The 5,359-nt window shown below is 38.0% G+C and overlaps 1 pseudogene; it reads left to right on the top strand.

Annotated features, from left to right (window-relative positions):
- Positions 1 to 788: 788 nt before the first annotated feature.
- LOC107703738 (polymeric immunoglobulin receptor-like) lies at positions 789 to 5,124 on the top strand (annotated as a pseudogene).
- The last annotated feature ends 235 nt before the right edge of the window (positions 5,125 to 5,359 follow it).

Genomic DNA, 5,359 nt, shown 5'->3' with positions numbered 1-5,359 from the left:
GACACAACATCGTCAAGTAAGTAACGTTAACGAATATTACAGTATTCACTGTAGTTGTCTGCTAGTAAAAATACAGTTTTATCAGTCATTATCCGTGTATACCATTGTTTTGCGTTTACTACAGTTCAGTGGATCAGGAGGCACTGGCCGGTGTGACTGAGTGGAGGCGGGGCTAATTTGCATATTCATAGATCAGCGTATAGTAAATGAGGCAAGGGTGTTGAGTTATATTCAAGCTGTTTTAAGGCATGAGAAAATTATTTTCACAAGAAAAAACATTTAAATATGTCATTTTGATTATCAAAGATAAGTTTTAAGGGATAAAATATTTGACTACAGGGGGACTTTAAATTATTTTAATCTTGAAGCTGCGTTGTAAGTTTACGGAGGCCCTCCAGACTTTTTACATGTAAATCAGTGGTTCTCAAACCTCTCCATGAAGTACCCCCAGCACTGCACATTTTGTATGTCTCCCTATATCTGACACACCCACTTCAGGTCTTGCAGTCACCACTAATGAGCTGATGAGTTGAATCAGGTGTGATAGATGAGGGAGACATATAAAATGTGCAGGGCGGGGGGTCCTCCATGACAGGTTTGAGAACCACTGATGTAAATTATACTGGCGCCCTCTGGAAGCTTTCAATAATGCAATCAAATTGATTCTGTGTCATTTGTGCTTATATCGAGAACATGAAACCTGTTTGAGCTCTCAGTATCAGACAGTGTAACTGCACTAGGTGGCGCTCTTTCAGTGTGATTAATGTGATGTTCAGTCAGTGGTGATGGTGGGAGGAGCCAGTAAAGCTGCTCATTACTGATAAAGAGCTGAATAAAGAGGAAGTAACTAAAGCAGACAGATGTAGAGACAGAGAGATTCACACAGAGATCATTCAGCATAAAGAAGACTGAACTCAACTCACAATGAAGATCCTCCTCATCTTCCTCACTTTCTACCTGATCTCAGGTGAGAGCTTTTCTCTTTCATCACTGCAGTAATGATGCTGTTTTCTGTTCATCAGCTTTCTGATCACAGTATCAATCTGACTGACAGCTGCAGTGAGATGCTTTAGCGTCACGGGATATTCTGGAGGAAGTCTTCTTGTTGATTCTGGGAGGTCTTCAACCAGTAACACTCACTATCTGCAAAAACAAACCCACAGAGTGTGGAATACAATAATAAACAATAATGAAGAAGATCAGATGATTAATAAAGGAAGATTCGTTCTGTATCTCAACAAAGACAAACACATCATGCTTTTCATTAGGGAACTAAATGCACAGGACTCTGGAAGATACAGGATTGGGATTTCAGGTTCAGAGGTTATTGAAATAAATGTGGATGTGTTAGTTGGTGAGTAATTTTGACCTATGAAATACATACAAAATATACTATTTGAAGTATATACTATTTAGCAACACCTATAGTATATTTACAGTAGATTTCAATTCTAACGTTAATCTAGGCTGAACATTAAAAAAGTGACAAGTCGAGATCATAGAGTACTTTATACAGCATTTATTAATATTAATTATTAGTTAATTTAATGCATTGACTAAATGATTCATTATTAGTTAATGCATTAACTATGTTAGCAAATTAACGCTTACCGACCAGTTAACTTAGCAGACAAACACTCTCCATCGACTGATGTTTTGTGCTTTGCTGAAATAACGTCACCAGCATTTAATTTGCACCTTTTTTTGCCATTGGCATGGATGTACTTTGCACATCAGACCCAACCGGAAAAAAAGCACAGGAAGTTTTGAATTTCATCTGTGAATTTATATCTTCACTAGGGCACTGTAAAGGGATCAACCATTTGTTAATGTACCTGATGCTGCTCTTTTAGAAGGCAGTTCTCATAGAACTTATTTAGAAATCGCTTTTGTAAGAGGTCGTTTGGTCATCCTATTTAACGGTAAATCCAGCCCAGTACACTCCTCAAAACTACTGAACAAAAAAATCTCACATGCACATTCTATAAATATGTTCTCTTATGTAAATGACAGATTCTTGCTGTAACGTGGCAAAGACACTGGAGGTGAATAAGGGACTAACTGCCACCTTCAACTGTGAATATTCACAGAATCATATTTATTATTACAAGATCATCTTCAAAGAAAGAAAAAACTCCATTGATGAGATGTTAAACAGCACACGGAGAAAGAATGTAAGGTTCAGTTTGTCTGATAAAAGAGATCAACGACTCATGACTGTGGTTATTTCTCCTGTGACACCAGATGATGGAGGAGTTTATTTATGTGGAGTTTGGATCAATAGCTACCCATACAGTTACTCCATTATTAATACTGTTCATCTACATATTAAGCATAAAGTGGGTGTGTCTAGAGTGAGCGGCTCCTCAGGAGGTCGTTTGATGATCAAGTGTGAACATCCTCAATACAAAACCAACCCAAAATACATCTGTAAAGAATCAGACGGATGTTCAGAGAAGAAGAATGCAGGAGTTCAGGATGAATGGATGGAGAATGGAGATGTTTCTTTATATGACGACACCAGAGCAGGAGTCTTGATGGTGTTTTTTAGAGAGCTGAAAGCTGCAGATGCAGGAACATACAGGTGTGGACTGCAATTTAACAGAGTGAAAAATTTGAGGGGGTCTGAATACTTTCCGTACCCACTGTATATATATATATAATATTTGTTATGATTGTAATGCAATTTCTCTTGGTTTATAGATGCTAAATATCCAAAGAGTGAGACTGAATCTGTGTATCTTGGTGGAGAAGTCAACATCACATGTCAGATCCCAGAGAAACATAAAGTTCATTTCTGCAAAGAGCTTGATGATCACACTCATAATCACATCTGCCAAACCATCAGCTCATCTAAAGTGACAGAAATTAATCCTTCATCTGAGAGAAATGAAGAGAGAGTTGTTAGAGTGAGCATCAGTAATGTGAGTGTGAGAGATGCTGGAGTTTACTGGTGTGGAGCAGAAACCAGAGACACATATCTGACTTTCATCTCCCTGAACACTAAAATTCATCTCAACCTCATCAGTGAGTCCATTCAGATGAGTTCACTGTAGTAAACACATTATATTCAGAATAATTTGTGTTAAATGTCTGTGTTTGATTGTATTTAGTGCCTCCAGTAGTGAGACATGAACGAGAGTCTGCTGAGATCATCTGCCCTTATGATTCAATCTATAAATCAAAGCCAAAGTCTCTCTGTAAGGGGAAGTGCTCCACTAGAGACAGAAATACCCTCAGTGAGACTGTGAGAGAAGAGAAAGAGAGCAAGACTCGTAGATTGACTCTGAATGATAACGACACTGCACGTGTCTTCACTGGGAGCATCACTGGACTGACAGCAGAGGATGCTGGGAAATACTGGTGTGCAGTGACATTAGAAACAGACCTCAATTATCTTTACACTCATCTGATCGTCATCATGAACGAGGGTGAGGAAGGTTTCTGCATCTGAATATGTGAAACTACGGCTGTGAATTGATGTTCTTGTGTCTGTAAACATTTCCAGAGCTGAACTTGACTAAGTATGAAGGAGACGACGTGTCAATCCAGTGCAAACATCATGATGAAGATCAGAAAAGCTTCTGCAAAGCACATGAAGCCTCCATGTGTGTGAAGGATGGAGTTTCATTGGAGACGATCAGAGATGATCGATTCTCTTTCAGTGATGAAGCATCTACTAGAGTCTTTACTGTGAACATCACTGATCTGAGAGAAGAGGATTCTGGGATATACTGGTGTGGAGCTCATGTCATCACTAAAGTGCATTTAAATGTCAGCAAGGATAAGGATAGAAGTAAGATAACTTTGTTTTATTTGCAATTTCAAATATGAACACTTACAGATCTTCCAGTGTGACATTGAGAGGTCGTTCTAAAGTCATTCTTGGTGTCTAATATATTACTTTTGTTTCTCTTAAATTTAATGCACTAAAACTTGTGTTTTATTTTCTCACATAACTAATTAAATATCAATATAGTAATTTATCTTCACTAGATGAAATGCTTGACCTACTGCACATCTGGGTCTCTGAATTTTTATGGAGGTTTATTCCAAACGTGTTATTTTTTGCTAACTTGTCAGTTTTGTCTTTTTGTTTGTTTGTTTGTTTGTTTGTTTTGTGATTCTTGGTAATCCCATATAAAAGTTTCCATATGATTTCTTTATTCCTTAAGAAACCTTTGAATCTCATTTTGTGACATTGCTTATAAGTGCAGGAAGTGTTTAGTGTGCATGATGAAGAAGGTGTTTTCATTTCACATCAAAACCACAGAGATGAGCTGGAGGTTCAGAGTCTCAGTTTAATTTGGTTGTGAAGAACTAACGGTCTTTATTCAGGAAACCCACATGAGACTCAACAGAGAGAAGAAGTAGAGCTGTGTGCAAGTCTGCACAAGAGAGACTAAAATGTTCTCTTTTTTTCCATAATTTAGTTTAATTTGATCAATCAAATGTGTTCCTAATGCATGAAGATTAATTAACACTCGGTGTGTGTTTTATTCTCAGATTTCTCCGTGATCATCATTATTAGTGTGTGTGTGATTCTGCTGCTGATCGGTGGATTCACTCTGACTGTGTGCAAATTAAGACACAACAGACGAGGTGACACTTGGTTTCAATATTTAACTCTTGAATCGTTTAATTAAATTGTTTGAGTGTCTCTGAGCTGCTTCAGTAAATCTCAATCACTCAATGAGTTTCTGTCTCAGATGCTGCTGACATTTAATGTTGGTCTAGTTTTTCTTTCACTTTCTGATTGATTTGTTTTGGGTTAATCAGGAAGAACCTCGACATCAGACAAGAGAAAGAGGAAGAGGAAGAAAAATACAATAGTGAGTTACACTGTGTGTGTGTGTGTGTGTTTGTACATATATTGTGCTAATAAGATGTTTTCTCACTAAGTTATTTTTATCTGCATTCAGTCATCATGTGCAGACAGCAGACGTGATTCTCTCTCAGATCCTGGATCATTACCCACAATCCCCTCTGATGAGCTCCTGTACACTGCTGTCAGTTTCCAGAAGCATGAAGAGTCTCTCAGTGATGCTACAGTCAGATTCAGTAAGGAGGAGATTCACTCTGATTATGCCACAATCAAATTCACCGCATGAGACTCAACTAACTCACTTATAACAGATCATCACAAATTACACCAATATTTTTTAAAACAGACTGATATATAGTATATATAGGTATAGGCCGTACCACCTCTTCTGCCCCTTGGCTGTCTGAAGTTCTCCGCAAACATCGTTCTAAGTTCAGGGCTGCTGAAAGGGTGTGGCGCAAATCACAAAATACTACTGACCTTAATGTGTATCAGTCACTCCTCTCTTCCTTCTCTGCTAATGTCTTCACTGCT

The sequence above is a fragment of the Sinocyclocheilus anshuiensis genome, unplaced genomic scaffold, assembly GCF_001515605.1.
Source record: "Sinocyclocheilus anshuiensis isolate Anshui unplaced genomic scaffold, SAMN03320099.WGS_v1.1 scaffold274, whole genome shotgun sequence".
Classification (NCBI taxonomy): Eukaryota; Metazoa; Chordata; class Actinopteri; order Cypriniformes; family Cyprinidae; genus Sinocyclocheilus; species Sinocyclocheilus anshuiensis.
This window is presented reverse-complemented; position numbering and strand designations above follow the sequence as displayed.